General features: G+C 39.0%; 1 protein-coding gene across 1 annotated transcript in view; it reads right to left on the reverse strand.

The window, feature by feature from the left end:
* ROBO1 (roundabout guidance receptor 1) overlaps positions 1 to 21,227 on the reverse strand; it is a 687,918-nt gene extending 666,691 nt beyond the window's left edge. The window contains exon 1 of the mRNA XM_071433703.1: positions 20,803 to 21,227. The gene's annotated coding sequence lies outside the window, so the exon portion shown is untranslated. The remainder of the gene's footprint in view (positions 1 to 20,802) is intronic.
* Positions 21,228 to 23,934: the final 2,707 nt, after the last annotated feature.

A 23,934-nucleotide genomic window follows, 5' to 3' on the forward strand; every position in this document is an offset into this window, starting at 1 on the left:
GAGATTAAGTGGGGATTATTCTGAGGTTAATTCATTCAGTAGAAATCTCCAGATATTCAGCTTTATGATTCTGGCATGCCAAAGTTTTCTTTTCTTTTCTAAGTGGTCTTAATAGACCTGAGCCAGAAGTTTTCGGGGCTCCATTGAAACCATTCAAAGTCACAAACTGAAGTTTGTAAGCAGAATGCCTCCTAGAAAATTGTAACAAAGGGAACTGGTTTCATGTCATCCAAAGATCCATGATTTGGACAAGAGAATGGGAAATTTAAAAAAAAAAATACAGCAGGAAGAATTTCTTTCCTCCTATTGTATCAGAGTAGTTTATTCTCATTAGGCTGCCTCTGGCTGCTGATTCTGCCTGCCAATACATAGCTGGTTTACCCCATATTCCTTTTTAACCACGTTTCATCCTTCTAGTCTGGTTTTCATTTACCCTATTAACAGGAACAGGAAAAGAAAACCAAGGGGAAATCAAACCCTAAATAAGTATATCTATTCATTGGTTCAGAAAATAAACAAAACCAATTTCAACATACAAAGTCATAACTTTTCACTATTCCCCTACCCCAAAATACCAATTACAAATGAGACAAAATGGCAAATATAAGTCACTGAAGTTCAATATATTTATTAGCCTTGAGAAAGTAAAGTTGGCTAACAGTAGTGTCTTTTAGAAAATCTTATTTTTGGAAAATATTGTGTAATTTCCATTTTAAACTATTACCTTATCCTGAACTGGACATCTAAGACTAGAGGAATATGTACTCCTACAACTTTAATTAGAGAATCAGAAAAAGTAATGAGAAATAATTTTTCCTACTGCAGGGAAGTAACTTTCCTACTGCTAAGTTACCCTGTACACAGATCAAGTGAAGTATGCAATCAGGTTTTTTCAGAATATGAGAGAGGCTGAATAATTTCATTTTAAGGATATAAGCAACAGTATAATTTATTAAACATTTCTTAAAAGCTCAAATTTCAATGCTCCTGTGGCAGGCATTTGAAGGCTTGGTGTTGGAGCAGATGGAATGCTTTATAGCAAGACTTTAATTCTCAATCCAAAAGGCATTGCTTTTGCTTCTGGTCAAAGGTGAATTTATTCCCTCAGCTAGCTCTGTCCTGGGGCTCTCCCTAGGCAAGGTCTGTCAACTGTTCCATGCTTCTGCCAAATTACGTGATGATTTTGTCATGTGGGTTAATATTCCCCAGTGATTCAGTTTTAATCAAATGCATAAAAGTGAAGCATTGTTGAGCAGCGTGGTGACAAAACCAAGTTCTTTAGAGAGATATGGAAGAAGTACAGCTGGGATTTAAAACTTGTGCATGTGCAAATTTAAAAACCTTTCCCCACCTCAGAAAGGTCTACAGACAGCAACTCACATTTATAAGTAACTTTATAAATCTGTAATGTTTCTCGCCATAATAATAGAAAATATAATTCATATTGGAATTTAATCTGTGGAGCAAGGGATTGAGTTCCATGTGGGTGAATTTTAGGGCTGCTATTTCATACATACTGCAACAACATCCAACTAGCTCTGTAGAATTGTACAGCAGCTTGAATAATAATAATGAAGCTGTTGTATCTGGCCATCTGAGTGAATGCATGTAAATATTTATTTTGTGCTGCACTATAGCAATGCCTGCTATGGTTGTGTATGAGCAATGTCTAATCCTTCACAGAGAATCATAAATAAGACAAAAACTAAGCTAAAATAAAATAAAATAAAGAGCATACAAAAATTCAAAGGCCATTTCTAGGTTAGCAGATGGTTTATAGATGAATAGTGGCAACCCTGTAGAGAGAAACAGTTGATGCTGACAACACGTGTCCATAATGTACACCTTTCAAGGCTTTTTATTTCAGATTAACTCTAGTCTGGCTCTCTGGACTGAATGCCCATTTGCAGCTGGAGTGCATTAGTTACACTCCTGGAGTGTGCTAAATCTTCCAAATCTGAACCCTAGTTTCATCTGAAAGGAATCAAGTGGAGGCACTGCAAAAGCTCCCCATGACATGAACCAAAGCTCAATAAGAAAGAAAGAAAAATATGCACTTCAAAAGCATGCTCTTGATTCAAACTAGCACACTAACAAAGATGTGCCCTGAAAATACATATGCATATCTCAGCCCACACACATATGCATATAAATATATATATCTATATCTATATCTATTGCCAGCTTAAAAACAAAGCAAAACGAAAACAAACCAAAACCATTTCTAGCATAAATTAGTGGATATCATTAACTGTTTTCCTTGTGAGTTAATTTTCTTTACTAAAGAGCACCATAGCTCTATCAGGATTAATTTGCCCAGAATTTTTTTTAAACTTCAGTCTAATTAAATTTTTAAATCTTTTAATGAACCTTATCACACAATTATTTCCTCCATTAAAATTTGATCTCAGAATAGCAATCCAGTAGTTTGAAACTAGTTAAAATTGTTCATTAGCATGGAATTTTGAATACTGAATTTGATGTTGCACACACTTGTAACACATGCTAAACAAGTTGGTGTTCTGTAGTATCACTCAGCTTATCAGGGAAATTATCTGTGTACATTTAGCTTACAATCTTGCCAGGTACACCAGTTGAGTTGCACTGGCAATAATTTTCTCTTGGTAAATAACAAGTGGTTTTTATTTCTAGGCAACAATTGGAAAAATAGCTTTAAGTCTGATTCTACAGCAATAAATTGAAAGATGAACATATGAAAATACTTATTTAGAAATAAGAAGGTGTAGACCCACAAAACATTCAAGTACTACTGAAAAGACTGACAAACATAACTTCTTATTTATAAGGCTAATGTAAGAAGGGCTTGTGTGTATCTAGTCAGTCACACTCACAGTACAACACAGGAAGAAAACAGAATTTAAGGATATAAAGTGCCCGGTGTTCCAGATTTCCGTGTTGGTTTAGAAGACCCTTTACTCAGTTACAACCAGTAAATATTTGGATTTTATTGAAACCTGGCTGTATTCTCATTTCCCAACAGTTTCCAATAAACATCTAGAGCACTTATAATTGAAAAAATGTTCTCTTTTTAAGTGTGCTATGTTGCTCAGAGTTTTGCACTGCACAGCTTGGGAATACATCTGCTTCGTGCATCCTGAACAGTACATGCTCAGTACACACAGGACTGCACACTGAAAAAAGAACAATGCAATTGCACTGGGCTACAGTAAGCACTCCAGAAGGCACCTTCCTCAGCACATGACCACTCCCTATGGAAAGCAGCTCTGTTTATCCCTAAGGACCTCAGCTGGCTGATGCAGAGCAGGACCACATCTTATTAGGATGTCTTCATTAAGTAAGTATCCCAGAAAAACCAGGACCTGGCCATAAATTCTCTGCTACTCTGCTACTTTATTAGCTGGTGTTTCTGCCTGTATGTACAGGCTGTGTACTCCACAGTAGCATTTATGTATCATCCCTTTTATATTGCAGTAGCTGACTATTTAATAAAACTGGATGCTCTGCTATTTCAGATGCTCAGAATCATTTGATTTTTACAGCAGCCAATGACATGTGGGATAATATGGTGATAGGGTGAGCATCAGCTTTGAAAGGCTCCTGTCCACAGTACAAGTCCACAAGTGTCTTCAGCTGACAGCATTGTTGGGAATGAAGGCAGTTTCATTCAATATAGAATATGTTTTCCATGAAGTTCTGAATGAAGAATTGCACTGAAAATGAATTTTTTTTAATGTATACCAAAGAAGCAGGGCAATGACAAAAGCTAACATCTAAAATGCAAAACAGCCAGCGTTGTGTGACACAGTGTGAGATGTATCTCAGAGTCTTAGGGTTGACTAATTGAATTGCCATTGATAAGATGTCACTTAAAGAGACATCTCTGCAGTGAAACATGGGTTTGCTGTAAATGACCTGTCATTAGAGCCATGGGTAATGTCCGTGTCCAGACTGAAAAATATTGTAGCTCCCAGCAATATGCTCAGTAGGAATTAAAACAGCAAGAATGCTGAGAAGTCGGTGTACACGAACCACCAGAGAATTATGCCTCAGGTGCTATGTTAATTTACTTGTTGGCATACATTAATTGAAACCAATCAATAAGGCTGGTGGTGCAACAGAGGCAATGCAAAAGAAGTAATCGATTGCCACACTTATTCATTTTAAACTTGGAAAACAGGAATAATTTGGTCTTAGATTTTTCATTTCTGTCAATACAGATAATGAGATTACTTATTTATTTTCTATTCTTTCAGCACTAATTATAATAACTATGATGTCTTTCCACAGCCCTCATGCAAACACCAGTATTCTGATTAGCAGCTGTTAACTTGCATATAATGGGGGTGACTTCTTCCAACTGAAAAGTTAGAAATTACATGTTTTTGTTATTACAAATAGTGTTAATCATCTTGTCACATTGAAAGCCATTGCATATTTTAATAGTTATAAACTTGAATTCAATTTGATTTTTCCATTTATGGCACAGTAACTTTTAAAATTCTTCATTCCCAAAGATAAATATATTCAAAGTAATTGCATAAGAAGAACAGAAAGAGCTATGCTTCTGATTTTTTTTTTGTTTTCAATTTCCTCTAATATATTTATTCTATATGCCCAGTGTTGACTGATATAACTTATTATTTAATTTTTAGTGTAGGTTATTTTAATGTAGGTTGCTGTGGCTTTTCATTTTTTTTTCTTTTTGCTGTTGTTTTATTTTATACAATATTTTTATGAGCTCCAGCAGTCAGTTCTCAAGACCACACTGCCTAAAAAACAAAATAAATAGGACCATTGCTTCCTATGTTGCATTTATCATCCTCTTTTCACAAAACTGCTCATCCTTACTGATCATCTGTTTCCAGAGAGATCAATGGAAATCAGCACACTGTTATTCATAACTGTTTTGCACAAGGAATGGGAATTTATTTTGTGGTAAATGTGGTGCCAGACACCATCATTATGTCTTTGGTGGCACTGAGCTTTCTCAAAATTTGTCCATAAATTATCTAAACCTAAAACTTTAGCCTCTTTACAAATCTGTAACAGCATTGTTTTCCTTCTGATCATGCTCAAAGGCATTAACTCCACATAACAGTACTCAATTCAACCTCCAAACAAAGAATGGATCTGCAACTGTTGTCCTTGTGTTCACTGAAGCCATGGATGTACAGATTTGGATCAGGTTTGATGATGGCAGGCAGATTCATTAAATATTGTTTGCCATGGTTTTGGAGGGGTGCAGGCAAAACATGAAAGATGCTATACAGAAAAAAAAAAAAAGAAAAGAAAAAAAAGACAACCCATGCTGATTGGTGGGCAGGATGCTTATTAAGGGGTTGCCCAGTGCTGGCAGATTTTTCCAACACTGACATGTTTACCTTGTAAGTGAACTGAACCATCCAGCTGCAAGTTCCATATATATGAATTTTTGTCCAAACTCTTGCTTAATTTGGTTCTAAAACATCAGTTCTACAGGATTATTTTCTAGTACAGTCTAATTACTCCTTTTTCTTGGAGGAAAAACAAAACAAAACAAAACAAACAATAAAAAAAACCAAAAAAACCCACAACACAACAAAACAAAATAATAGGAAAAAACCACCCACAACTTCCACCTTTTTGTTAGACTGAAGATACCATAACCCTGCAGATGTTACTTTTATCAGAGACTGTAATATTGGTGAGTACTACAAGTGTAGACAGCAAGCGTGGTGCTCCTGCTAGACAAGCCTGAAAGCAAAATAGTAATTAACATCCAAATGGAAAAGAAATTTTCTGTGAACTCAACTAAGTTTACTGCAGGCCTTTAAAATTACCTCTGGACTACTAATGTGGCAGAGATTAGTGAAACAGTGAGAAAGCGTATCTAACTCAGGCCCTTTTCCACCACGGTGCTGCACAACAGTGTGGAGCTATGGATTATACATTTTTCAACAGTTCTCCAGCCAAAGGTTAATTCAATTCCCAGAAAGGAGAAAGTCCTGTCTGCCAATTAGTGTGTAATGTGTGAGACTGAAACCAAGTACTGAATCCCAGGTTGCTGCTTCAGGAATTCAAAGTTAGGCTGAAGCTCATTTTCCCTCTCATATTCTCTAAATCTTATTCACGATTAACAATTTCTATAGTTTGAAGCAGCTTTTTGTTTTGAAGCTTGAAAGCAAGACTACTGACATCTCCTGTCATAAAAAGTTAGAATTGAAATATACAGACCATAATTATAAGTAGATACTTCCATCTCAAACTTTATCAATTTTTTTAACCACTGGTAACACAAAAATGTTTTATAGCAGGAAAATAAATAGAGTATTAGACTACTTGAAGGTTTTGCTGTTTACTTGCAGCTACAGTGTAGGATTCAGAGACAGTTATTAAAAAGGTCTATTGAAGTTAAAAAATCACCTTTATGTAATTTACACTACTCATTTAAGATGCTAACAATGTATGATAAAAGCTAAAGACATACTAATTCTCCTTTCTTGCTATGGTAAAGACTAAATAATTTGCATTTTATACAGTCCCATATAGCTGGTCAAATCCAGACCTGAAATTATGTCATATGATTTCTCCTATTTGAATGGAGAGATTTAATAACTGCAATTGTGAGGGACACAACAACAGCCAATTTATGGATTTATTTCCTGTCAATAAATCTAGGGGATGTTCTCAGATTTTCAGGAACTACTGCTGATGGCCACTACAACCTATTTTCTCTCTGGTCTTCACCTGCCTTCCTGTGTCATTAAGATTGTGAGAAAATGCCGTAGGCTGTCCCTGCAGATGCCTGCAATGAGCAGCCTGTGCTGTGGAGGGTCTCTTCCTAAAAATTCAGGTCCTGAACCCCTTCTCCTCCTCTCTTACAACACTGCTGGTTACAATTCAGCCACCTTCCTTCCAGCCACGGTGGAAAATTGTACATATGAGCAGGTCAGCTCCACATTCCCCAATTTCCCACCAGCACATGCCTAAGTCATGCAGAGGGAAAAAACAGGAAAGGATCTGGGACTTGTCTGGAGCAGCTTGCTTCTCTTTATCCAGCCAAGAAGTACACACTGCTCAGTCACTCAGTGAGACTCACAGAACAGATAAATACTGGGGTCATGTGCACCTTAATTTGGGTCACTCTCTTCTCCTCTGCCGCTTGTAGGAACTTGGGTATCTTTGAGACCTCTGCCTCTCAAGCAAATTGAGCTGCATAGTCAGATAGCAGATTCCAAGATTAGCTCTGAACACAGGGTGGCTGTCATTGTGATTGCTCATGTTTTGTCTTGTTTGAAGCATGTGAGAAGAGGGCAATGTAAAATCATCCCAATTTCAGGTACTAGATCCCAACTATGTTGGCCAACACCACTGTGAAACCCAGCCTGACAACCAGTGTGAATGAGTCCCCTCCTTTCAGACAAGTTTTATCTTAAATTCTATGGCCTTATCAAACATGTTTTAAATAGAATAACTTTGCCAAGAAGCCAGCAGAATGTATCCTATCCTGAGCTGTTAAGTGTCCTAAAATAAACAACAATGAAAGAACAGATTTCTTATCAAAAGGAGGCAAAATGGATAAACAACGGACAATAATAATAATGATAATAGTAATAATGATAATGATAATGATGATAATAATAATAATAAATATTTAAAGGCTTAATGCAGCAGCACTTGTCCAAGTTAGGCTTGCTAAAAAAATCCCAGCAAAAAATGCTAAAAATACAGCAAACCACTAGCAGCTTTGTAAAGAGAAGACAAAGGCCAGAGTTTATCCAGAGTGCTTCAGCTGTACTTTTTTCTTTGTCTTTTAACATACAATAATTCACTGAAGACACACTTGAGATGGAAAAGTATCCAATAAGCAAGTACAGTACACTGTAAGGACATATCATGCTTGATTATCCTCAACTCAGTGTCTCAAATTTACGTTCAAAGATCCACTTTTAAAGCATTGTATAAATGGCTTCTCAATTTAATTAAAGGCTTATAAGCTTTATTGAATGAACTCTTCAGCATGCTCTGCTCACCAGCTTATGACTACAGAGACATTATTTAGGGAACATTAACCCCAATCTTTCATTCGAATCAAAACTTTTAATTTTAAACTTTTAAAGGCAACTTATCTTGCACATAAAATTACAAACAAAAAGTGGATTTCAAATGTGATGTAAAACAACTGCCTATCAATCTTCCCTACCAGACCTTCCAGGCTCATACTATCTTAGCCTGCAGATCCAATTATCCTCCAACATTTGCTGCTCAACCATGCTGAGATTATTCACCAGCCCTCCAGTTAGACTGTAATAAGAGGTCTGTGGATGCATTTACACTCAGAGAAATAAGGTATAAGTGCTGGAATTGCCGTCACATCTTTTTGAGTTACATGCACAGCCATAAACTGTACAGTAATGAATCAGACTATTTCCAGCTGCTTTATCCATTCATTTGCATGATATTTGGACTTGCTAATTCAAAAAAAAAAAAATCTAGGTGCAGTGTGGCTTTAAGATGATGCATCTCTTGACCCTAAAGGCCTTACAAACAAAGTACTAATATCCCATGGAAGATATTTCCTCCTGTGCCCTGACAGCCAAAGCTCCAAAATGGACATGTGATTACCCTCTGTAAAGGCAATCTCAGCCCCTTACTATTTTTATTCTTTTTTTAAGCTTTACATCTTAAGAAAGTAATCACACACACTGAAACTACATTGACCTCAAAGATTATGTTCTGCACAAAATTTGGCAGACTTTCTGCTGCTCAGCAAAAAAATATAACAGCAGATTAATGATAAAGTGGTTTCTGATACTCCAGCCTTTATGAGGTTTCCTCAGTGCAGTAGTTGTACATCATGGCAAAACAAAAGCCCTCTGCCACAGGACATCAGTGTACATTGCCAAAAATGTCAGAACCACAGTTTTCATCCCAAAGCTGCAACTACTTGAACTGCAGGAGTCATTTCATTAGCTGACAGCTGCAATAAGCTGTTCTTTCTCTGTGCGGAGAAGCTACTGGTGGGAGGTACAATTCACACAGGCAGCCTCCATAAATCATACACCACTTTAAGAAAAATATACTTAAGGTAACATTCACAATGTAACGTGCAGTACCTTTCCTATTTATTGTCCTTATGTCCTCAGTGCATTCATTCCTTAACGTTCTGTATTTCAAAAACTCTCAACAGACTATTAAGTCATGGACAAAGTTCAGGAAAATTCAAACATTTTGCTCCCATTTTTACTATTTTTGATGATCTAGAGAATCTAGAGCATTGGTGTTTCTTTATGACCTATTTCTAGTCAGTGTGCTCCTACTGACTCAGGGAAAACAGAATTATGATCTTTAGTAACAGGTTGAAACCCTGATGCTGGTGTTTATTTACTGTGTTGCTACAATGTAAGGTAACAAGAAATTGTAACTGGAAATGTAATCAGCTGAAAAAACTGGGAATGTAATCAGCTGAAAAAAACACTTCAAAACCATAAGGTATTAATTAAACACAGCATATCATTGAATAATTAACATACACAAACATTTTCAAGTCTTTAATGCTGTGATAATCTTTAGTCTCCTAAATGTCTAAGGAAAGCAGTAGATGGATATGAGTCATGAAGAGAGTGGGAAGAGGCTTTGGGGTCACAAAGGAGGGTTTGCCAGCCACTGCTGAGCCAGGCAAGTAATAGGTCCTCACATCTACCTATTCAGATGGTTTCTCTATTATTCAAACAATTTTCATGGAAACCATTGAAAATTGCTGGCAGGTAATACTGCAGCTGAACACCCAGATTTGTTTTGTATCTTTAAATCCATGTTACATTCCCTATGTGAACCCAAATCAGGTGTGTAATCTCCATTCTCACAGCAAATCCCCTCTATTCTTCACCAGTAGCTTATTGTTAAAGAAACAGAAATGCTACACTTGAACAAAAATAACATTAATAGAAAGGTGGGTTGTGCAATATTTGATATTGCATTTACGGCCCCTTTTAATTTTATTTTAATCACACAACATCATACAAGCAATTACACAGCTTGTATTTTTGTTTTGGGGTTTTGTTTGCTTTTCTTTTGTTTGTTTCAAAATTTTGTTTGTTTTTCTTCTGTTTGGTTTTCAAATTTTTGTTTGTTTTTCTTTTGCTTGTTTCATTGTTTTTGTTTGGTTTTCTGTTGGTTGGTTGATTTTGGTTTTTTTTTAATTTCGAAGCACACTGAAAAGCATTGATGTGGGCATTTTGCTTCTGAACTACAATCACTCTACTTTAAATTATTAGTACCAACCAATTAAAAAAACTACTGCAGTTGAAGCAGATTCTTGGAGAGGGGTGTCCCATCTCTGTGACAGACACATAATTACCTGTCACATCCCCTGGTACTCCCAAGCACCAAGGAAAAACAGGAAAGCAGGGCAGAACAGGCACCTTCCTCCTGCACTCCAGCAATGGCTCTCACCAGCAGGTGCTCCAGGTGGAGCAGCATTTAAGTTCTCTTAGCTGCCTGAACAGGTCTTATCCATCCAGTTTTCTGAGCCAGTCATAGAGAAGAAGAAAAATATGCTGTCAAGGTTATGTATTTCCATTCTTTTTTTCCAGAATTACTGATGAGAAGAGTATCTGTTCCACTAGAGGGAGGAGCAGGCTCAGGAACTGAATTTCCAACTAATATTCCAGTGCCACCTACAATAACAGATTTACTCCTACGTGAAGGATGGTCTGTCGTCAGAAAGTGTGGAAAAGGCACAATAGAATAAGTGCCTTTAATAAGTTTTGCAACAAGAAAAATAAAAGAAAAAAGAAAGAGGAAGAATCTCATTTGAGGTACATTTGGATTTCTTGTTTTGTCCCTGTTTATCTTGAAAAGGGGATGTGGTTTTAATCATAAATAATTTCTTTAATAATAAATATAAGTTTCTAGAACATGCTTTTCTTTGACATAGAGATAAAGCTACCTGGAGCTGAGAAGCAATTTATAGCTTCTCTCCTTTCCTGTAAAGGGCTTCGTGTAGATGTTTATTTTCTTGTATTCTGTCACATTGCTTCTTGTTGCTAGGATTTGGTAGCAAGGTATTATCTTCATCTGAAAAGTGGTATATTTAAGAATTTAGAGATTGCTCATACCTCTTGAGTATGAAGATATTAATACCTGTAATTCTGGTGCTTTTTCCCCTGAAATATAGTTGAGATAGAACAGCCCTAGAGATTTCAAAAGTTCCATTTTCTTCCAAAAAAAGCTCAAAAAACGCAAAGCCCCCATGTCAGAGCTTCTATCTGTTCACCTGCATACAACAACATGGCAAATCACTGTCATGGAAAGATTAAAGTCACTCACTACAGAAACTATTTTTAGTGGCTTTGGCTGGGACAAGTCCCGTGACTCTTTAGTGCAGCCCAAGGAGACAAAGGAGCAGCTGTATCTTATGCAGACAAGCAAGGCTGCAAGGACACATGGCTGTAGTCCAACCTATCCATCCCACCTGCCAGAGAATGGCTGAGCCAGGACAGGAGGACACTCATGGAAGAGAGGGAACCTGCCACACATCCCTCTCCTGCTCCTCCCACTCTGAAACAGCGCTCAGAGTGATGCTCAGTTTCTCCTTCAGGGCACTTTGTGATGCCATCCATGCAGAATACACAATACTAAGCGGTTTTATGTCTTTTGGGTGGGTTTGACCAGCAGCTATCAGGTTTGACTCTCTCACTGATGACTGAGAGACAGTCTTCAAACAAACAACCAACCAAACCCCCTCTGTGTTATGCAATCAATCTAGACATGACTCCAACCTAGAGGAGTGCTGTATTCAGAGGGAGGGGTGCACTTAAATGAGTCCTAGAGTCCCCAGGGAATAGGTTTCATAGTGCTTTAGCACACGCCCCTAGAAGATCTTGTGTCTTGCAGAGGTTTCAATGCATTTTACATTCCTTCAGGCCAGAAAGAGGCATTATCTACAGAGCTTGAAAAATTCTGTTTATCCTGGACGAAAAACATTAAAATCCCTGGATATTAAGACAGAAGCCTTGAACTTAAGGGGATGCAAAGAGTAGGGTCAACATGCTTCTGGCAGCCCCAGCAGGAAATGTGCTGCATGATTTTATATTGCCTAGTGTTTTCTAAATATTTAGTCTCTCATGCTTCTCATTACTGTAGCTCAGCCAAGAATCAATGAAATCTGAGTAACTGAGGTCAGCTGAAATTTTCCTGCCTTCCCAGAGATGTGTGAGGGTTTGAACCATTCTCCCAAGCAGCATGTTATATTATAGTCAGAATAAAACCAGAAAGAGCTTTAGAATCACCCATGATCATCTCAGCAGAAAAGGGCAGAACTGTCTTGTACTAAACTGCAAGAAATATCTAGTGGTTGTCTTATTATAGGTTACTCCTGACAGCGGGATAAGAAGATGTGTGTCGTCTGAGATTAGAAATGCATTGCAGAGTCATATAGAGGTCAGTGAGCAGAAATTTGCATTATTTTTCTATTCCCAAAGTATATAGATTTCCCTTCTGACTGTCTCGATCTGTGATGATAAGCAGATGAGCAGAAAAGCTGTAGGATTCACACTTGGTTCCTGTTGTCAGACAGAAACATTCTGAATAACATCTTCCTCCAATGGCTGGGCTCTCTCTGGATCAATGCAAGGTTATGGCCACTGCCTCTTTTGATCTCTGCTGATTAGAGCAGAACTTGTGTCTCATTAGTCAGAGCTGGGTGATGCTGGGCACAGAGGGCACTTTAGAAACAGCAGATTATGAACTCTGCGGCCTTACAAAAAGTATCACAGTAAAACGGATGTGTTTTGCTTTGCAGTATTCTGCGTGCCTTGGCATAGATCAAGATCAGTTTCACCTGATTTCATCTTTTAAAGTGCTGCCTGTTGCTGGGGGTTGCATAAAGTGGAATTGTTTTATTGGCACCAATCAATGGGAAAAGGTACAAAAGAATTATTGTACTCGCACTTAAAGTTATTTATCAAGTGAAGCAAACACATACCCATTAAGAAATGTCCTAAAATAAGCAAGGAGGGTGACCATCAGCAAAAAAATCAGGAAGACACTTTGAGCCCATAGGCATTTTTTTTCCTTACATATAAATTAATATCTGTGACCTCAGATAATAAACTAGAGATTTACCCTAATGAGAGTAGAAATTTATTCTAGAAGACTTAGGTTAACCTTTCCTGAAAAATAGGCTGCAATATTTAAATAAAAGATATTCAGAGTACGTGTTTTCACAGAAATTTAGTTGTGAGCTGCATTGCCAGTGTGAATGGGATATTGCATATTTGCACATTGACTCTATCATACATGACATTAAAGGAATGATATTGAGAGAGGATAATGAAATCATTCAGATCACCTACTTCAAATTCCTCCTAGCAGAGATTTGGAGAGACTTATTTCTTATTTAAAGAAAAAAAGGTCACAGTGAGGAGGGTTGCTCATGTCTATAGTGTGAGAAACAAGAACAAAAGAAGAAAAAGAAATTTGCAATTGCAATTTACATGCCAATAAAAACAACACCACTTAAATTACACAAGCTGGTGATAGAAACACAGCACCCTTCTGCAATCGAGTTTCAATATGGCAAGACATGAAAATGCCCATCCTTCTCTCAGCCATTTACACTTACTACATTTTAATATTTGTTATCAGAACTTTTAAGATGAAAAAAACCTCACTATCTCAAAACATGTCCAAGAGCTAACTTTGTATCTTATACATTACATGTGCATTTCAAGATTGAAAGCTTTGCATTTCTCAAGTTGAACTGCTATGAACAGAACTCTGTGCACTTGATTGAAGTATGGTTTTGATCTTTTGCAGCTGAGATAATGCTTCAAGATAGAGAGATGCCTCTTATCCTGCACATTGCTGAGAAACTAGAAAATTAAAACTCTTGTTTGGATAATGTGTTGAACATAAATGATATAATAATCTTCATTGCACCTTGGCTTTAAAATTACAGAAAATGTACTCTTTTCCTGTTAGAAGAGAAGAAAACTGCTTCTTGGTTTTGTTTGCCATCTAGTAATTTTCATTATTTAGATATATATTATCTATTTGGTGGTACTCTCCTTACTGTGGCTGTTTCCTGATATGAGGTTCACTAATAACACACAGGCTCTGGGTTACTCCAGAATACACTTCAGCAAACAGAGATAAATTTAACTCTCAGTGTCAAATCTCCATGCAAGATGAAGCATATTTGGACCTCATAATTCCTCCTGCCATACTTTCCATTCTCTCATTCCTCTCGTATTGCACCCAGAGGAAGTGTTCCTATCTTTGCATAACAGAATGGAGATAGTTCAAAAGAGTGCCTTGCTTTCATCCATGGACAGCACACCCAATCTGAAAGTTGTTTGAAACAGTTTCTTCAGCGCTTCATTTTTAAGCCATAGGCAGTTAAACTTGATAACCATACCCTGATATGGGAAACAGTGACACTTTTTGAATTTCCTTAGACCTTATGGGTGCAATGTTCTCAAGAACAGCTTTTTTCTTCTTTTGAAAAACATTCAGAAGGGTTATTAGCCAAAAATACTTAGCTGCATCAGGGGCTTATCTGGGGACTGAAGTTGGCTTTATTACATTCAAATATTTCAGCTAGAATTGTCTGCAGGCCTGTCCGCCTGCAGACAATTTGTTTAATTTTCCTGCTCGATTTTTTAACACAGAAAAGATTTTTTGTTTCAGTTGTCAGCTATAAAAAATCAAGCGTGGGTTCAAAGAGTCAAGACATATCCTTAAATTCATTTATCACTAATAAAATTCTTTACACAGCTAGGGTGGATTTGAGACATAAACTTGCAGAGTAATTTCTCTGAGTCACAACTACCACTGGCGATAAAAGAGAGTGCAAGAAAAGCATTTGACTTTCACATCTTATGTTGGGTGTGGTAGGAATTGCAGTTGGAAGTTTAGTAAATTGGAGAGTTTTATAAGGAATAAAAATTACTTTACAACTCTTTTGTCCAGCTGTTCTTAGTAAAATCCTAAAGTATTTGCATTCTTGGAACAAAAGCAAGTTACAAACACTGTTGCAATTTGTTCAGATTTCCATATTTGCCAAGGGCAGCATCATATGCAGTGAATCTCCTCCAGTAGAGTTAGGTAATTTGTTCTTACACCTATATTGGTTTGGAGAATCACTTTACCTTTCATCTTTAGGGGTGCTTTTGGTGCTTTCTATCACTGGTTTATTTTGAATGTTGAAGTTAATGAAGACTTTAAAAAGTTCCTTAAGCCTTGGGGTTTTTTTTAGAATGTACTAGAGGACAATAAAAAATGTGATTTAGCAACAAGATATTTGCTCACAGGGTCTTACAATGACAAAACTTCTTCCCTTACTTTTCTACTGTTACTTTCAGAAAGAAAAGAGCCAGAAGCACAAAAAAAAATTAAATAAAACAAACCAAGTGTTTAATTGACACTTGTGTCTGCGTTCAAACAGACACATAAAATAGCAGAAGCATCAAGGAGTGATACATTAGGTGACATAGTCAGATATGGTTCTTTTTTAATATGGAGTCATAATTATAGCAAACTTAGTGTGAAAAGTCACCATTGTTGGCAAGTGAATCCTGTTTTAACAGATGAGTCTTTCTTATGCCACTTTTAGGAGCAGAACAGACTTAATTGTTATGGGGAATAACAAAGATGCACACTTAAGTTTATTTTTTATGCCTCCCCACTTCTTCTATCACACAGAGGCTCTGAGAGGGAAATCCAGAGTTTATGCAGAATGATTTCCCCTAAACTGACCAAAGTGATGTAGAAAAAGCCACATTCTAATTGCTGCTTAAGGTGTTTCTTTCCTCAGCCTGAAAATTTCTCCAGAGGGATGGGAATGAGGCAGAACTTTCTCAGGTAGGAGCTTGAATCAACCTCACAGCGATACAGAATGAGGATGAAAGGACTTTTGAGCTCAGTGCCATACCCTGGCTGAAGGAAGCCCTGTGCTCTGAGCCAGGTGGAGATCCAGGCTGTTTGAACTGCAATACAAACCATGGCAGCTACTTAAAAGACTGAGGAGAAAGAGAGGGAATGATATACTGGGAAGGAATTGCTTTATGTGGAAGTAAAAGACATCAGTTCCTGCTCTTGCCAGGTCTCGAGACTCTTTTAGGTCTCTGACACTTCCTTGTCCCTAACAAACTATTCAGTGTTATGGTTCAGGAAGATGAACAGGGAACATCTTCCATCTCTATTGTCCCAGGCTGCAAGGAAGAAAAGATGACACTGTGGGCCCAAAGAGCACATAAGAAAAGTCTGAGGCTCAGAAACTCAAGGACCTGTCTGAAGACAAGACTTTCTGGATTCTGGCTCCTACTCTGCTTAAATTAATTTTAAACATTATAACCACAAGGTATTTGTCTGAAACCAGTTATATTACAAAGTCAGACCAAAACTAGCAGTATTTCCCCTCACCAGTAGGTCACCAATGCACACTGCTGTTGCCTGCCAACTCATTTTGTCCTGCCACGTTCATATTGTTGGTAAAAGGATCAAACCAACTGACTCCTCTTACTGAGGAGCAAGAGATGATCTGGGAATGGAAAGAGGACAAATACAGTCAATGTGTCCACTACTGACAAAAGAAAAAGCTAGAGAAAACAAATTTACTCTACAAGAACATGACTTGGCAGACCTGGAGAACAGATCTGCAAATGGGTAAGAAAAGATGGATGATACAGGATTGGAAGCAAACAAAAATGCCCTTATGGAATGGACACAGAGATGGCCAGGGGAGGAAGGAGGATGGTCCACACTTGGATCTCACTATGGGCAAGGACAGATTAATGAATGGAGGAGTTTGTAGGACAGAGTTAATTGGAGCAAAGGATTGATGAGTTTGGACAGACCATAAACTGGCAATGGTGAGAGAGAACTGATGGGGCTGATGATTAGAAGAAGGATAGGGAATGAAAGATTTATGGACTGAGCAGTTTAGACAGATAGAGCAGTACAGGTGAAACGTAGAATATCTATTAAGTCTCTTGTAGATTGGAAGAAACATTTCATTGTATCTCCCTGCAAGGTGAGGATTACTTGAGTCTTGTGAAATCTAATGTGCTGTTTAACCTACATGCTCAAGTATAGATCCTTGTTTTACAGTTCTTTCAAGGGCTTTACAGTTATTTATTTCCCTTGTCCTTTCTACAGCTTTTTTTTTTTTTAAGTCTATAATGTAATTGCTGGGGAGAACATGTGATAATTTTTTGCATTTCTGTTATGTGATGAATCATTTTGGTGAATGTAGAATTCTGAAATTATCTAAAATTTCCTTGAAGAGATTCTTTTGCCTATAATACAAACAAATATGTGTGCAAATCCACTCAAATTGCTTTAGTTGTCATGTTATGAATCATGGAAAGAGGTTTAAGAAATATTAGGCCATATGTTCCTCCTGAACCTGGAACTGAGGCCTGAACTATTTTCACAGGGCTTGATTAATACAACTTAAAATAAACTGTTGACTAAAAATGTTACCCAGAAACTTGACTAGTGATATGCAATTATTCCATTATTTTCCTCAACAGAAGAAATGAAAATATGCAAAGTTCCTGATCTTGTATGTTAACAAAGTCAAAGTTAAGGAAGTAACAAGGCTGTACAGAAATACGTTAGTACAAGGGCATGCACTATATATGTTAAAAAAACATAATTTGCATATTAAGACACAGAAAAGGGCATCTGGAAAAGACACACAGTTTGAAAAAGTGAAGTTTAAGCCCACTATCTAAATTTCCATCTCTTTCTTCCACAAGCACAGGTTTGCAGCCTCAGATGGATTCACATGTTACACACAAAACTTCTGTCACCTGCTACCTGACAGTTCAGATCTGGCTCTAAAGCAAAGCAACATGATATTGCTACATAGTTCTGAGGACACAGAACACACTTAAAAGGGCAGGTGCAAAATTTGGGCAAACAAAAATCACAATAATTGTCATGTTTTTTTTCCTAAAGACTCATTGGCTTGACAGCTTATTCTGCCACAGAAGCATCACAGGCCATGGAATTGCTCTCAAATTAAAGATCTAGAAAATATTTTCTTTCACTTTCTTTCTCACATCATTCTTTTTTATTTCTTCCTCCTTGGTTTACACACTTACCTGTTGACTCATACAAGTTTGCTAAATCGTGCCCCAGCAAAAACATTTTCAGGGAATCTCAGAGAGAAGACAGACTTGTCAAGTATCAGTCCTGCTTAATACTTTACACATGGGTAAAGCATATTGCATCTGCTTATCTGTATACATGGAAATTTCCTATGGTTTCCTAGAAAAACAATAAAAATCTGAGCCTCCTATGAGTAACATATTTGCCTCTATTGCTTAGATTGAAGTTTGGTTGTGCATATATGCCTTGAAAAGTTACTTGAAGGAAATACTTTTTATGTATAAGGTCCATGTGGATTATGTTGCTTATTGTGGTCCAAACCACAGACAATATAAAAAGTCCACAAAGTGGGGGAAAAGAAAAAAAGCCCCAAACAAAAGAAATAAAGAAAAGCATCAGGACTCAAATAACCTTCCCTGTTTTTAAAAGCCTGTTGGGATGTCTTTGTCATCTTGCAGAAGCCTCATTGTAAAACTGGTTGAGTCCTCCTCATTTCTCCAATATTCAACTAGTCAATACTCAATACTGAGGATTCAATATTACCAAGGAAAGCAAGAGGAAAAGATTGAAATTTTGTTTCACTGACTAAAAAGTCAATCAACAATCACCAAGCTAAGCTGTTTCAAGTTTCCACAATGGCATCCTTTGTTTTTATGAGGATTCTTATGGAAATCAGTGCAGCTTCTAGACAAGCATCAGCCATGGCACCAAAGATGCTTGCAGAAACCTGTTATTGTAGAAAATTGTTATACAATTTGCAGAAGTTTGGCTGGTTTTGCTGTAAGACTGAAAAGCAATAAATTACTCTGAGAAGCATTAGAATAATTTTACTAGCTTTCTGCCTCCTTTCCTTGCCCCTAATCACCAAAAGCTGTCTCTCTTTCCACACTCCTATAGCCTCTTCATGCCAGTGGAATGAACAGCAGTGCAAGATGTAAGTAGAAGACACACATAGAGACAAATACAAAATGAATTAAGAAAATCAGCACGTAGTAAAAGTCAGATGTGATGTTTAGAGATTAGCCTTACTACTCCATAATACAACAGGAGATTCTTTACCTGTTTTGTGTACAAACTGCATACAACAAAGGCTGCTTTTTCCTTAAGTGAAGAGGATGAACTTCAGCTTAATAAGAAACCTTCCCAAATGCCACTTCTTGCCCATCAGTTGAACCTTAACATGTATTTACACATAATGCTCTACTATTAGAGAGCTGTCCCTTCTACTCACATATCTGTGAAACATAGGCATGACACAAAATGTTTTTTCCTCAAAAGCAAAAAAAAAAAGCCTCTAAAGATCTTCAATGCACTCAGCACAACCAGCAACTTAAAAATAATTATTTTTATAACTAAAATGTGAAATTGAAATGAAAAACATCTTCATTCCATTTAAATTCATTTTTGAGCCATCACTCTTTAATTAACATACATCCCAATGAACATGAAGGAAACAAACAACAACCAAAAAAAAATTGAAAAAAATTGATTCTGATCTTGTTATAAGTAAAGTTAATTGCATCCTGAATTTGGCGTGTGTGTTTTGCACTTCTCTCTCCTTATGTCTTTTTTTTTTTTTTTCCTTAATACTTTCGCACTCAGGTGCGGCAACACTCCTGCTGCCACCCCTCTACCGAAGGAGCGGCTCTTGCTCCATGCCCCCCGTGGCAGAACCGCGCAGGGACCGAGAGGAGCCGGCCGAGAGCCTCCCCCCGCGCCGGGCCGGGGCTCGGTTCCCTGCGGCAGCGGCGGCGAGGGCGCGGTACCCTGCGCTGGCCGGGCGGGCACCGCGCCGAGCATCCTCCGCCAGGGCGGGCGCGACGCGGGTCTGCGGCACTGCAGCAGCAGGAGCAGCTGCTGCAGCGGAGCCGGAGACGACCTCCCTCCTTCTCCTCCTCCTTCTCCTCCTTCTCGTCCTTCTCCGCCTCCCGCCGCCCCGCCGCGCCGCTCCATTGTGCGGGGAGGCGGCCGCACAGCCGCGGGATGCGCATCCCCTCCGCCCCTGCGCAGGGAGAGAGGCGCTCCCCCCGCCCACGGCTGGCGGGCACGCTGTCACATCCCCCTCCGGGGCTGCGCTTTCCGTGTCTAAAACCGCTTATGCACCTACATCTATGTAGATACGCACGAACAAATATAGATGCACATTCCCCCGCTCCCGCGCAATTTCGCTCCCCGTCGCGGGTAGAGGAGGGCGCTTCCCCCGCAGCGCTGCTCCTCGGCGGCGGCATCCCCACCAGAAGGGAAAAGGTCACCGCAAGCGCGGTGAAAACAAAGCCGGCGCTCCTCGCCCCGGCTGCCGGGAGCGCCCCGCCAGAAGTTGCGGCGCGGATCCCCCGCTCCGCTCCGCGGCGGGACCGCCGGAGAGGCGCCCCGAGATCGCCCGGCCAGGGATGCCGGCTGCGCAGCGGCCAAACTTCTTTGTTAATCACACCCGAGCCCGCGGGCGGCGAGAGGAGCGGGGGATGCAATCCGCAGAGCCCCCGGCAACTTTTTCCCGACCAGGCGCACGCCGGCGGTACCCGCGCAGAAACTTGTTGGACCGCTCGCACTCGCGACTCTGGCATCCCCTCTCCCGCGGTGACCTCTCCCGGCGCCTCCGGGAAAGTGTTGCCTCCCTCGCTCGGTGCCGCTGCCCGGCAGCGGGAGCGGCCATCCCGTCCCTGCGGCTGCCGGCCGGAGCCCGGCACCGGCCTCTCCTTCGGGAGTTGGGGCACTCACCCTGCGGGATCAGGCGGCTCTCAGAAAACTAGCGGTTCCATCATCCAGGCAGTCCTTCCCAACTTTCCTTGCATAGGGCGAGGACAGAGCTCCGTGTATTTATATGGAGAGGGAGAGCGAGGGTGAGAGAGAGAGAGAGAGGGAGAGAGAGAGAGAGGGGAAGCGCGCTGAAGTCGACAAGCTGTTCAGCAGACTTTTGAATAAAAGGGGGATGAAACCGGATTCTTCCCAGTATCAGGACCCTTGGAAAAAATAAAAAAATAAAAAAATCAAATCCTTCTCCGGAAAGGGATTCTTTCGGCCCCGTTCCCCGCGTTACTCTCAGGGCTGGGAGCGGGAGGCATCGCATACAAATAGAGCCCGGCAGCGGCGGCGATTGGCGGCGGCGGCGCCCCCCGGGTCCTACAGCCACAAAGCCGAGGAGCGGCGGCGGCGGCGGCTCCGGGGCGGGCACGGGCTGGGGGACGGCGGCGGGGGCGAGTCCCGCTCAATTGATTCGTTACCTCGCCCATTGTGATGCGCGCCGCAATGTTCGAGCGGGAGAAAGGCACGTTCCGAAAGGATGTCATGCCATCTCGCCTTGCCTCGCTGCTCCTGCAGGGTTATTGTGCGGTGTGGTATGAGAAATGTGTCTGATTTTAAAAAACAGGAGTTTATTTGTCTTCAGCTTTTTTTTTTTTTTCCCCCTTCTCCTGCGCTGTCACAATTCTCTGTCACGTTCCCTAATAATTATGTAGTTACTTCAGTAATCAATTATTCATTGAATTCCACTTACCTATGCTTTTTCTTTCTCAAGTTATGGCTTTGCAGGGGCACATCGGCTCCTCAGTGAAAAAAAGAGTAAACAAACATTCTCTAACATTAAGCAACTTATTCCCAATTAAAAGAGACTAAAAATAAAAAAAACAGTTACCAGCATAAGTTTTCTCCATGACAGACTACAGAGACAGACACAATTCATGATATTTAATAATGATATTATTAATGATATTTAAATTGTGGTCAATTTTTGGATGCAAGGAATCATTGGACTAAGGAAAATACCCCATTTGAAAATCCAGGCAGTGAAAGGACCGAAAAACAGATGCAGCATTTATGTATCAACTGCTACATGGAGGGCAAATGTGAGATAATGACAACATAGGTCAACATAATGAGAAATGAAAGCAACGTAAGTACTTTTATATATGAAAGAGTATCACACGTAGCTAAACTTCTGTTACTGCCTGTAGATAGTATACTTTATATAATAAACATACATTTAGATAATAACCATTAATAGGCTTAAAACTACGTATGCAATGAAGTCTTTTAAATAGTGTATGAAGATTATCTGGGAATAAAACCTGCAATATATTGCAAAGCATGATGCTGTTGAAAGCCTAAACATGCCACTTGTCCTACACAGAAGAATGGAAATCAGAGACAAGGGGACAAAAGGTCCAGTGTGTAAGATGTTGTTTACATGGCAAGGTCCTTACATAATGAGGATACAATAGATATTACAAATATTATTGAAAAGTCATACATAGAGCAAAAGGTTATTTGCCACTACCCCAGTATTTGACCAGGTATACACATAAAAGAGACAAGATAAAACATGGAGTTTTATCTTGTAAAGTAAAACAAGGGTTTAAACTGACTCTCAGGATCACTCTTTGAAAGAAGTACACTGTAGACCTTGGAGCAACAGAGAGGGCAGGAGGAAATCAGCATTTTGTGCATCAGTAGGTTCTGATGAGAAAAATGCTGACAAGTATGGGATCAAAATCAGCTCTTCAGATGTACCTCACACCTTGCATCTTTAGGTATGTGCATCTTGTTGCAAGAAGCCTCTAACTCTCTGTTCTTTGAATTCTGTTGCTGCTTTGTTTTGGATGTTTCATCTTTTAGATAAATGTTACAAACAAGTAGCATTTCTGTTGTCAGAGGAGGTATACTAGAACAATTAATAAACAAGCTATCTATGAATATCTAAACAATCTTCTATGAATACACATCTTCCATTATCACTGTAGGTACACATACATATTTTTTTCTTGTTAAATGGAAGAAATTTAAGCTTCAGTTAGGCTACGTTGAGAACAGCTGCCTATTGCACTAGTAAATAGGAGTTGTAAAGGAAGATGTTGTACTAGTTTGCAGTTTTGGCCAAATACTGTTTCACTGTTTTGCTTTTCTTTCTCTTTAGCTCTACTTGGAACAAATTTTGTTTACCTGAGAGTTCCAGATATGTCTCTCATAGTTTATTACTTCTGTTAACACTTGCCATCATCATCTTAAGGAGATTTCTGATTAACATCAGTTTAAAAGATAACAGGCTCTGGGCTACTGTATTTAACAAAGCAATGTGAAGTCATTGGCAAATTTGAAAAAAAGGGTGGATTAGTATAAGTGCAGATGAAGGAGGCAATAACCAATGCTATCACAATTAAGAAATTGCCCTGTGAAGGAGAGAAATTACTATGGCCATTGTAGAGTCTACAGAGATTAATGGAATATGGCTGTGAAACTGTTTCAATAGATAAATTGGGTGGGTGGTTAAACATCTGAGCAAAGATGATTACTTTGTAGTGAAACAAAACAAAGAGGAATAAATCACAAAGCTGCTCTATTACCACAATTAAAATGCAATTGCTTGATCAATTATCACTCCAGCTAATAGCTTGATGGAAGACAAGCAAATAAATAAAACATTATGCTAACCAAAGATCTTTGAAACATATTAATAATACTTGTGTGCTTATATGTTTCCTTGTTTGCATTAATTTATGCCTAATACACGTATAGTGCATTACATGACACAAGCAAGGCTGTACATAATGTGCTTAGTTATTCCTTTGTAGTTTAAGAGTAAACATCAATGATACATAATCATTATAATGCACACGGTGGGTAAAAATCCAACACACATTTAGACAACCGCTACATTTCAGTATTTCCTAGATCTCTAAGAATCTTCTTGTTTTACATATGTACCAGCCAAAGGTGATTTGGGAGAATTTTGCTCTGGAACAGTTTCCAAGGTCAGCATATGTGATGACACATGTTGGTCCCCAGCTTGCCCTTGGAAAATGACTGGAGTTTATGTGGACATGGGGAGGCAGTAAAACAAAGGGTGCCTGTCATATA

This window comes from Agelaius tricolor, unplaced genomic scaffold (assembly GCF_023055355.1).
Source record: "Agelaius tricolor isolate 1412-34295 unplaced genomic scaffold, bAgeTri1.0.p SCAF_9, whole genome shotgun sequence".
Classification (NCBI taxonomy): Eukaryota; Metazoa; Chordata; class Aves; order Passeriformes; family Icteridae; genus Agelaius; species Agelaius tricolor.